The sequence below is a fragment of the Anolis sagrei genome, chromosome 2 (assembly GCF_037176765.1).
Source record: "Anolis sagrei isolate rAnoSag1 chromosome 2, rAnoSag1.mat, whole genome shotgun sequence".
NCBI lineage: Eukaryota > Metazoa > Chordata > Lepidosauria > Squamata > Dactyloidae > Anolis > Anolis sagrei.
The window spans coordinates 2,166,125-2,178,139 of record NC_090022.1 but is presented as its reverse complement, the minus strand read 5'-3'; the positions used below and the strand labels follow the sequence as shown (position 1 = coordinate 2,178,139).

General features: G+C 52.7%; 1 pseudogene; it reads left to right on the top strand.

Moving 5' to 3' along the window:
* The first annotated feature begins 335 nt into the window (after window positions 1–335).
* Window positions 336–11,536, top strand: LOC137096222 (zinc finger protein 709-like; annotated as a pseudogene).
* The last annotated feature ends 479 nt before the right edge of the window (window positions 11,537–12,015 follow it).

Genomic DNA, 12,015 nt, shown 5'->3' with positions numbered 1-12,015 from the left:
GTTGTGTCTGTGAGAGAGAGAGAGAGAGAGAGAGAGAGAGAGAGAGGAGCCTCCTTCCCTCCCTCCCTCTTCCTCCGCAGGGACCCTTCCCTCCCTCCCCAGTGTGGGCCAGGAAGGAGAGGCCAGGCCTCTTCGGGAGGAGCTGCAGCCTAGGTCTGCCTCCCAGCCTCCTTCCTTCCTGCAGCGCGGGTCCTTTAAGGCCAAGCCCCGCCCCTCTTTGGGCACACACGCCTCCTCCTCCTCCTCCCGCCATGACAGCGCCGGGCGGAAGTAGGCCTCCGGGGTGACGTCACGGCCAGGCCAGTGGAGACAGAGGGAACGGGGGAGGCCTCCGCGGGGGGCGGAAGTGAGAGCGGCGCTTCTTCCGGTTGGGCCTAGCCGAGGGAGAGGCAGCCAGGCTTCTTCTTCCCAGGCGGAGTGGGAGTGGAAGGTGAGGGGAGGAAGGCCTACTCGGGAGTGTGGGAGGGAGGGAAGGAGGAGCAGGAGGCTCTTCGGAGAGTACTTCCTGTGGCCTGGCCTCTTCCTCCTCCTGGGATTCCCTCAGAGAAGGGGAGGAAGAGGGCCAAGGGAGGGAGGGAGGCCCAAGGAGGCCTGTCCTGGGGAGTGGGCTCAGCCTGGGAATCCGCCTGGGAAGGAAGGAGGGAAGGGGGGAAGGAAGGGGGGAGGAAGGAGGAGCCAGTCGGGAATCCCTCGCCCACAAGCACACCTCCAGCCAGGCAGAGAGAGAGAGAGAGAGAGAGATGGGCAGGCAGGTGTGTGTGTGTGTGTGTGTGTCGAGGGAACTCAGGGCTGGGCACACACACACTCCTTTGGAAGGGGCTCCTTTCCTTCCTTCCAGAGGGGGCTTGAGGAAAGGCAGAAGGGCCCTGCCAGGGAGGGTTGGGCTAGGAGTGCCATTGCCCCCCTTCTCCCTCCCTTGTCTCCCTCCCCTTCCTCCCTTAACCCCTTCCCTTTCTTCCCCCCCCCCCTTCTTCCTTCCCTTCTTCCTCCTTTCCTTCTCTTCCTCCCTCCCTCCCTCCTTCATCTCTTCCTTCCGCTCCTCCTTCCTTACCCACTTCCTTCATCCCTTTCTCCCTTCTCTCATGAGTGTCATTGCAGTCATAGAATCATAGAATCAAATCAAAGAATCAAAGAGTTGGAAGAGACCTCACGGGCCATCCAGTCCAACCGCATTCTGCCAAGAAGCAGGAATATTGCATTCAAATCACCCCCGACAGATGGCCATCCAGCCTCTGCTTAAAAGCTTCCAAAGAAGGAGCCCCCACCACACTCCCTCTGGGGCAGAGAGTTCCACTGCTGAACGGCTCTCACAGTCAGGAAGTTCTTCCTCGTGTTCAGATGGAATTTGATGCACTTATTAACCGCCATTCTCAGCCCATAAGGGCGACTCATGGCGGTGTACAGTACACATAAAAGACAATTACAAAAGCCAGTTTCAACAACATATAAACAATACAACAAATTACAGACTACACTAAAAATCCGCTTCGTCTCTTAGTGGAATCATAGCCAGTCTCATATTCCTTGTTCCATTCCAGTTCTCATTACCGTATTGTTTTGTTGTTTAGCACTTAATTAAATGCCCTCTCGAACAGCCATGTCTTAAGGCTTTTTCGAAAGGACATGAGGGAGGGCGCCTGTCTGATGTGTGCAGGGAGAGTGTTCCACAGCCGGGGGGCCACCACCGAGAAGGCCCTCTCCCTCGTCCCCGCCAGCCGTGCCTGTGATGCAGGCGAGATCGAGAGAAGGGCCTCCCCGGACGATCTCAAGGTCCTCGTGGGCTCGTAGGCCAAGATGCGGTCGGAAAGGTATTTTGGGCCGGAACCGTTTAGGGCTTTGTAGGCCAAAACCAGCACCTTGAATTGGGTCCGGTAGCAAATCGGCAGCCAGTGGAGCTGGGACAACAAGGGCGTTGTGTGCTCCCTGCCACCCGCTCCAGTTAGTAACATGGCTGCCGCGCGCTGAACCAGCTGAAGCTTCCGGGCCGTCTTCAAGGGCAGCCCCACGTAGAGAGCGTTGCAGTAATCCAGGCGGGATGTGACAAGAGCGTGTACCACCGTGGCCAAGTCAGACTTCCCGAGATACGGGCGCAGCTGGCGCACGAGCCTGAGCTGTGCAAATGCTCCCCTGGTCACCGCTGAAACCTGGGGGTCCAGGCTCAACGATGAGTCCAGGGTCACACCCAAGCTGCGAACCTGCGCCTTCAAGGGGAGTGCGACCCCGTCCAGCACAGGCTGTAACCCTATACCCCGTTCGGCCTTGCGACTGACCAGGAGTACCTCTGTCTTGTCTGGATTTAGTTTCAGTTTGTTCGCCCTCATCCAGACTGTTACAGCGGCCAGGCACCGGTTCAGGACCTCGACAGCCTCCTTAGTAGCAGGTGGGAAGGAGTGACAGAGTTGGACATCATCTGCGTACAGATGACACCGCACCCCGAAACTCCGGATGATCTCACCCAGCGGCTTCATGTAGATATTAAACAGCATGGGGGACAGTATGGAACCCTATGGCACCCCACAAGTCAAAGGTTGTGGTGCGGAACAGGAGTCCCCCAATAACACCTTCTGGGTGCGACCCTCCAGAAATGACTGGAGCCACTGCAGAGCAATGCCCCCAAGACCCATTTCCGCAAGGCGCCCCAGAAGGATACCGTGGTCAACGGTATCGAAGGCCGCTGAGAGGTCCAGGAGCACCAACAGGGACACACTCCCCCTGTCTAGCTCCCGGCGCAGATCATCCACTAAGGCGACCAAGACCGTCTCGGTACCATGCCCCGGTCTGAAACCAGACTGTGCCGGATCCAGATAATCCGTGTCTCTCAAGAATACCTGGAGTTGTGAGGCCACCACGCTTTCCATGACTTTGCCCAAGAAGGGGAGATTGGAAACAGGCCAAAAGTTGTCCAATTTAGTGGGGTCCAGTGATGGCTTCTTCAACAGCGGCTTTATAATAGCCTGTTTTAGGCTCGCTGGAATCTTGCCTTCCCGAAGGGAGGCATTCACCACCACTGTTACACACTCAGCCAATCCCCCTCTGGCCTCCCTCGGAAGCCAGGATGGGCAGGGGTCTAGGATGGACGTGGTGGGCCTCATACCTCCAAGTATCTTGTCCACATCCTCGGGTTTCACAAACTGAAAAGAATCCATCAAAATAGGACAAGCAGGTGCTCTTGTTACATTCTCGGAGTCTGCATCTAACGCGGCGTCCAGCCCAGAACGGATCAAGGCGACTTTGTCTGCAAAGAACCGAGCAAATGCTTCACAGCGCGCGACCAAATTGTCAGGGCTCCCACCTGCAGTGGTGGGAGTTAAAAGACCTCTGACAATCCGAAACAACTCCGCCGGACGGTTCTTTGCAGACGCAATAGTGGCCGCAAAGAAAGTTTTCTTTGCGGCCTTTATTGCCGCGGCATATGCCCTAAGAAAGGACACAAACCGTGCTCGGTTTGACTCGCTCGGATCCGAACGCCACACGCTCTCTAGTTCCCTCTTCCTTCGCTTCATCACTGCCAGCTCCTCGGTAAACCAAGGGGCTGGTTTAGCTCAGCTACTTGAGAGGGGACGTTCCGGAGCAATCATGTCAATAGCCCTGGCCATCTCGCCATTCCAGAGAGCCACCAAGGCTTCGACATGGTCACCTACCGAGGTGGCGGGAAAATCCCCAAGAGCCGTCAGGAATCCATTCGGATCCATCAGCCTCCTGGGGCGGACCATCTTAATAGGTCCTCCACCTTTGCAGAGGTTGGGGGGCGCAGTGAGCCTAAATCTGATCAGGAAGTGGTCGGTCCATGGCAACGGAGAGATGGACAACTCCTCCACACCGCCACCCTGTTCCCATCCCTGGCAGAAAACCAAGTCCAATGTGTGTCCAGCACAGTGGGTGGGGCCAGATATTTGTTGGGACAGCCCCATGGTTGCCATGGCAGACATGAAGTCCTGAGCCGCACCTGTGAGGGTCGCCTCGGCATGGATGTTGAAGTCTCCCAGCACAAGGAGCTGTTGAGACTTCAACGCCAGGCTCGAGACCACCCCCGCTAGCTCAGGTAGGGAGACTGTAGTGCAGCGAGGTGGACGGTACACTAACAGAATCCCTATACTGTCCCGGTCACCCACCCTCAGGTAGACGCTTTCAAAATTTGCGGTCTGCGGGATGGGGCACCTGGTCAGATGGATGGAATCTCTATAGACCACTGCGACCCCGCCTCCCCGCCCTCCGGATCTCGGTTGGTGCTGCACGGAGAAGCCCGGAGGACAAAGCTGGGTCAGATTTACTCCTCCAGCTTCATCCAACCAGGTCTCCGTGATGCACGCCAGATCTGCCCGCTCGTCCAGGATTAGGTCCTGGATCCAGGTCGTTTTTCCGTTGACAGATCTGGCGTTCAACAGCACAACCTTCAGTCCAGAGGGTCCGCTCACCTGGTTACACCAATTTACCTTAGGAGACCGAGTTGGAATTTTTAATGTTTTGGATAAATGGTCCGAATTTGGCCGAATTTGAGGTCTCCTTTTCCTGCATCTCCTCCTTCCCACCACGACCTCTATGGGGGCCCCTCGGCTAGTGGAACACCTCCCCTCCTCCATGCCGCCGTTCCTGTCCAGGGTCTTAATCTCTATTTCATCAGATGTTTTAAATGTTGGTGTTTTTTCTTGCCAGTTACTTTGGTCTTCTTTATCCCCCCTCCCCTCCTCATTGTTCTTCACAGGCTCCAGCCCACTTCCTCCCCTGCTTCTTCCACCAGTCAATAGTATCAGAGACAGTATACATAGGAGGGTGGGGGACTACATGGATGGAGACAATACACTTCGGTAGATGGTAAATACAGGTGGTAAACGTTCAATCGCAAAATAGGGTGGTCCCTAGAGTGCTAGAGTCTTAAGTGCAACAGTAGTAACAGTAGCAAAATCCACGGCTACAAGGGTAGTTCTTAAAGTGCAGGAACTTAAAGTGCAGCAAGATATTAAAGTGCAACAAGCCCAAAACTTAGCCCTCAATGCTACTAAAGTGCGGCAGGAGGAATTGGGGAAGGGACAAGTGCAAAAACAGTTGGCAACAGTGGCAGGCGCCTTTAAAGTGCTATGTTATGCTCTTATTATCACATTAGCAGCACGGTAGGATGGAACTATAACGTTCGATGTTGGCAATATGTAAACACAGTAAATAGGTGATTGACAGTTGGCACCAGTGCTATGATTCAGATGTAAACAACAGACGATTGATGTAAGATAGCGGATGGACCTCCGGAGGTGGTCGACACGGTGGCGGTCGGCCCAGTTGGTCTCTATCCGGTTAAATTGCGCAGACAACACACCGTCGGTCTACACAAAAAGCGGTTTACACCACTAGGTCTATACAAATCGGTCAGCACACAATCGAACAACACAGTGATCTATAATGGTCTACACAATGGACTACACAGCAACCCAGTGAGGTTGAGAAGAGAGAGGTATCCGCCGCTTGCCCGATGGCGAGGGCCAGATGGAGGAACGGTGGGCCTGGATGGATGGAATAGGCGAGGATGGAAAAGCCTAGTTGGCCCAGCGGCAGGGGAGGGAGACGAGCAAGCCCAGATGGAAGGGCCGCAGGACCGAGCCACGCGGCAAGTAATCAGCAGCGCGGCCAGATGGCGTCTCCTCCGTCTCCTCCTCCAAGCAGCGCTGCAGGGATTGGCGGCCGCAGCAGTTTTCCCTTCAGCTCGGTTCGGCGGCTGCGGGCCAGATGGTGACCTAGGCGGTGACGGGGCCCAGGTCGAGCAGCACAAACAGCACAAGCAGCACAGCAGCTCGCTCCGAGTCCTCGCTCCGAGTCCTCGCCGGCAGCTGATAGAACCCTCTCCGGGGGGTCCACAGCGCTGGATCTCCTACCAAGGGGAAGCCAGCCGCGGCGCGTCCCCCGTAGTGCGTCTCCCTCTCAGCGCGCTCCTCCTCAGCTGCAGCAACGGCTGCAGCAACAGCAGCGGGCCTAGGCGGGCAGCCTGGCAGCCGCAGCAGATCCCACCTGGCATGGCCTGGCTCGGCCCAAGCCCCGAGGCCGGCCGAGTCCTCGTCCTCGTCGAAGGGGCCCGGGGCCCTTTCACCAGGGGGGGGGCGTGTCACTCGCGGCGTCCTTCCCGCGGCGCCTTTCTCCACAACCGCAGCAGCCCCGGCAGCAGGCAAGATGGCGGCTGCGATGGGACCCACGCCGAGCCAACCAGCCAGCGGCAGCGGCCAGGCCCAGGCGACGGCGGCGGCGGCGGGACCCAGCACCGGGCAGTTTTCAAGTTCGACAAGGAAATCCACCCGCCAGAGGGCCAGCAGCGGTGGTAGGTTTTCTTCTTAGGGAGAGCCAGCCGTGATTGTAATGGCGGCGCTCCCTTTCTCCGCTTCCTACCTTCGCCTCTCGGTCTCCTCCTCTCGGTGCCTTGTTTCTTTCCGGGCTCTTTTCGGTCATGGGGGGGGGGGGATTCCTAGAATTCCCTAGGATTCTGTGTTTTCGATTTGCGCAGCTCAGCGTTGCCGCTGCTGGCCGCCATCACCGGAACCGGAATCTCCTCTCTTGTAGTTTGAAGCCATTGTTCCGCGTCCTAGTCTCCAAGGAAGCGGAAAACAAGCTTGCTCCCTCCTCCCTGTGGCTTCCTCTCACATATTTATCCATGGCTATCATATCTCCTCTCAGCCTTCTCTTCTTCAGGCTAAACATGCCCAGTTCCCTAAGCCGCTCCTCATAGGGCTTGTTCTCCAGACCCTTGATCATTTTAGTTTCCCTCCCTTGTCTCCCCCCTTTCTTTCCTTAACCCTTCCCTTTCTTTTTTCCCCTTCCTTCCTTCCTTGCCCTCTTTCTTCATCCCTTTCTTCCTTCTCTCACCCCTTCCTTACTTCATTCCGCACTTCATCCCTTCCTTCCTCTCTTCTTTCCTTCCTCCCTCCCTTCATCCCCCTTCTTTACTTCATTCCTCACTACACCCTTTCCTTCTTCTCTTCTTTCCTTCATCCCCCCTTCTTTACTTCATTCCTCACCTCATCCCTTCCTCCCCCCTTTCTTCCTTCATCACCTCCCTCCCTTTCTTCCTTCTCTACCTCCTTCTTCACTTCATCCCCCCTTCTTTACTTCATTCCTCACTTCATCCCTTCCTCCCTCTCTTCTTTCCTTCCTCCCTCCCTTCATCCCGCCTTCTTTACTTCATTCCTCACTAAATCTTTTCCTTCTTTTCTTCTTTCCTTCATCCCCCTTCTTTCCTTCATCCCTCCCTTCCTCCCTCCCTTCTCTCTCCCTTGTCTCCCTGCCTTCCTCCCTTCTTTCCTTCCCCCTTCCCTTTCTTTATTTACTTCTTCCTTCCCTTCTTCCTCCCTCCCTTTTTTCCTTCTCTCCCTCCTTCCTCACTTCATCCCTTCCTCCCTCTCTTCTTTCCTTCATCCCTCCCTTCATCCCTCCCTTCATCCCCCTTGTTTACTTCATTCCTCACTACATCCTTTCCTTCTTCTCTTCTTTCCTTCACCCCCCTTCTTCCCTTCATTCCTCACTTCATCCCTTCCTTCCTCTCTTCCTTCCTTGCTCCCTCTCTCCATCCCTTCTCTCCCTCCTTCCTTACTTCATTCCTCCCTTCATACCTTCCTTCCTCTCTTCCTTTCTCTCTTCCTTCCTTGCTCCCTTCCTCCCTCCCTTTCTTTCTTCTCTTCCTCCTTCCTTACTTCATTTCTCCCGTCCTCTCTTCCTAGATCTAAGGAAGTAATGCTACCCCTCTATTCTGCTTTGGTTAGACCACATCTGGAATATTGTGTCCAATACTGGGCACCACAATTCAAGAGAGATATTGACAAGCTGGAATGTGTCCAGAGGAGGGCGACTAAAATGATCAAGGGTCTGGAGAACAAGCCCTATGAGGAGCGGCTTAGGGAACTGGGCATGTTTAGCCTGAAGAAGAGAAGGCTGAGAGGAGATATGATAGCCATGTATAAGTATGTGAGAGGAAGCCACAGGGAGGAGGAGGGAGCAAGCTTGTTTTCTGCTTCCCTGGAGACTAGGACGCGGAACAATGGCTTCAAACTACAAGAGAGGAGATTCCATCTGAACATTAGGAAGAACTTCCTGACTGTGAGAGCTGTTCAGCAGTGGAACTCTCTGCCCCGGAGTGTGGTGGAGGCTCCTTCTTTGGAAGCTTTTAAGCAGAGGCTGGATGGCCATTTGTCAGGGGTGATTTGAATGCAATATTCCTGCTTCTTGGCAGGGGGTTGGACTGGATGGCCCATGAGGTCTCTTCCAACTCTTTGATTCTATGATTCTATGATTCCGCTCTTCCTTTCTTGCTCCTTTCCCTCTTCCTTTTTTCCCTTCTTTTCCTCCTTCCTTACTTCATTCTTCCCTTCATCCTTCCTTGCTCCCTTCTCTCCTCCCTCCCTTCAAACAAACATATTCATAGATAGATAGAGAGGTGTGTTTGTGTGTGTGAAGGAAAATCTGGACACTTGCATAGCGCTGATCACACGCTATGTTTTAATATGTTCTGAAATGTGCTCGTTTCCGTCCAGTGTGTGCTTTAGGGATGCCAGGTGCCCTGGGAGTGAGGCTGGCAGAGTTTGGAGGAGGTTTGGGCTGTCAAATGGCATGAACGACGTGCAGAATAATTTCTTGGATGCTTTGACCTCCAAAGGCAGTCAGCCTTGTTTGCGCTTTGCTCTGGGAACGATCCCTTTCCTTGAGATCCTGAAATTTGTCCCCCATTTTGAGCCCCTTGAAGACGGAAGAGAAGAGAGATCCAGGTTCAACCGATTCGTTTTTCAGAATTCTGGATTTGATTCAGTTTAGTATTTATATCTCGTGGATTTGACTCGCTAGGCTCTGAACGCCACACGCACTCGAGTCTCCTCTTCATTCGCTTTATTGAACCAAGGAGCAGGTTTAGCTCGGCTACTTGAGAGGGGACGTTCCAGAGCCATCGTGTCTGTTGCCCTGGGTAGTTCATGATTTAGTCATTCTGGGCCTTAATCTTTTTGAATGGAGTCTCCAAAGTTATTAACTCACTCATTCATTCTTTCATCCAATTCCATTCAAACCATATATCATATCAAATCAGCACATTATATTTCTTGTGACAAGCAGATGGTGAATCCTGGGTGGCATATGTTGTTCTGTGTCAGAAAGTAGAGCTGATGTGGGTGCCGATGAAAGCAATGTTCCATGTAAATGAATCTGTATAAATATAATCACCCATGGAAACTAAGAGGGCCTCCTCATCTGCCATCTCCCCATTACGGGATGCCCTCCTCTCCAAAGCCCACCTTAGCGTCAGGCCTTGCAAGGAGGAGAAGAGCCTGCTTCCCCTTTGAAGTCCTGTGTCTGTTTCCTGCAGGATTCTAGAGTTTGTAGTTGAGAGAGGCCCTGGACCCCCCTGGCTGAGGATTAGAAAGGCCCCTCCCTGAACACCTGGCAGTGTAAGAAATCGCACACGGAGAACATTTGGGAGGGATTCTTCGTTGTTGGGCAAGTGTTAAAGTATTTGTCACCAGGCAATGGGCAGCTTCCCTCTTCCTCTGGGTTTGCTACAGCACTAGACTTCCTCTTCGTGTTCCATGAGATCTTTCCCTGTTCAATTCCTGAAGAGATTTTCCTCTCATTTGTCTGGCAGGTAACTTCGGAACACGTTCTGCGAAGAACACCTTGTGAGAGCTTTGACTGAGGAGTGCTGTAAGTCCAAAGTGACTTCAAGATACACAGCAATGACAACAAGAAAAAATAAGTACCAGAAAAATATATTTGAAGCTACATCCCTGTGCACTTAAAGGGGGGAAATAAGATTTTGCTGTAAAAAGAGAGGCTTGGGAAAGCAAGCAGAAGGCTACAGCAGTACAAAAACTGCTGTTCAGGAGGTTATATCTGTGAACCCCTGGCATCATATTTGAATTATAAATATGAAAGAATGGTAAGCCCTCTACCTCCCTATCCTAGATCAGACACAGGGGAGAAGTTACATCAGTGTATGGAGTGTGGAAAACAATTTGACTGGGAAAGTTCTCTTACTGTACATGAATGGACCCACACAGGGGAGAAGCCCTATAAATGCAAGGAATGTGGAGAAAGTTTCCGTACGGGTGGACATCTGCGTGCCCATAAAAGGATACACACAGGGGAGAAGCCACATATATGCATAGAATGTGGAAAGAGCTTCAGTCACAGTGGCACTCTACGTTCCCATCAAAGGACACACACAGGGGAGAAGCCACATATATGCATGGAATGTGGAGAAAGCTTCAGTTGGAGTAGCTCTCTACGTAGACATCAAAGGACGCACACAGGGGAGAAGCCATATAAATGCATGGAATGTGGAGAAAGCTTCAGTCAGAGTGGCCATCTACGTTCCCATCAAAGGACGCACACAGGGGAGAAGCCACATATATGCATGGAATGTGGAAAATGCTTCAGTCAGAGTGGCCATCTACGTTCCCATCAAAGGATGCACACAGGGGAGAAGTCATATAAATGTATGGAATGTGGAAAGAGCTTCAGTCACAGTAGCACTCTACGTTCCCATCAAAGGACGCACACAGGGGAGAAGCCACATATATGCATGGAATGTGGAGAAAGCTTCAGTTGGAGTAGCGCTCTACGTAGACATCAAAGGACGCACACAGGGGAGAAGCCATATAAATGCATGGAATGTGGAGAAAGCTTCAGTCAGAGTGCCACTCTACGTTCCCATCAAAGGACGCACACAGGGGAGAAGCCACATATATGCATGGAATGTGGAAAATGCTTCAGTCAGAGTGGCCATCTACGTTCCCATCAAAGGACGCACACAGGGGAGAAGTCATATAAATGTATGGAATGTGGAAAGAGCTTCAGTCACAGTGGCACTCTACAGTCCCATCAAAGGATCCACAAAGGGGAGAAGCCACATATATGCATGGAATGTGGAGAAAGCTTCCGTACGAGTGGACATCTGCGTGCCCATCAAAGGACGCACACAGGGGAGAAGCCACATATATGCATGGAATGTAGAAAGAGCTTCAGTCACAGTGGCACTCTACGTTCCCATCAAAGGACGCATACAGGGGAGAAGCCACATATATGCATGGAATGTGGAGAAAGCTTCAGTTGGAGTAGCGCTCTACGTAGACATCAAAGGACGCACACAGGGGAGAAGCCATATAAATGCATGGAATGTGGAGAAAGCTTCAGTCAGAGTGCCACTCTACATTCCCATCAAAGGACGCACACAGGGGAGAAGCCACATATATGCATGGAATGTGGAAAATGCTTCAGTCAGAGTGGCCATCTACGTTCCCATCAAAGGACGCACACAGGGGAGAAGTCATATAAATGTATGGAATGTGGAAAGAGCTTCAGTCACAGTGGCACTCTACAGTCCCATCAAAGGATCCACACAGGGGAGAAGCCACATATATGCATGGAATGTGGAGAAAGCTTCAGTCAGAGTGGGACTCTACGTTCCCATCAAAGGAAGCACACAGGGGAGAAGCCACATATATGCATGGAATGTGGAAAGAGCTTCAGTGAGAGCGGCACTCTACGTTCCCATCAAAGGACGCACACAGGGGAGAAGCCACATATATGCATGGAATGTGGAAAGAGCTTCAGTCACAGTGGCACTCTACGTTCCCATCAAAGGACGCACACAGGGGAGAAGCCACATATATGCATGGAATGTGGAAAGAGCTTCAGTCACAGTGGCACTCTACGTTCCCATCAAAGGACGCACACAGGGGAGAAGCCATATAAATGCATGGAATATGGAGAAAGCTTCAGTCAGAGTGCCACTCTACATTCCCATCAAAGGACGCACACAGGGGAGAAGCCACATATATGCATGGAATATGGAAAATGCTTCAGTCAGAGTGGCCATCTGCGTGCCCATCAAAGGACGCACACAGGGGAGAAGCCACATTAATGCATGGAATGTGGAAAGAGCTTCAGTCACAGTGGCACACTACGTTCCCATCAAAGGACGCACACAGGAGAGAAGCCACATATATGCATGGAATGTGGAAAATGCTTCAGTCAGACTGGCCATCTGCGTGCCCATCA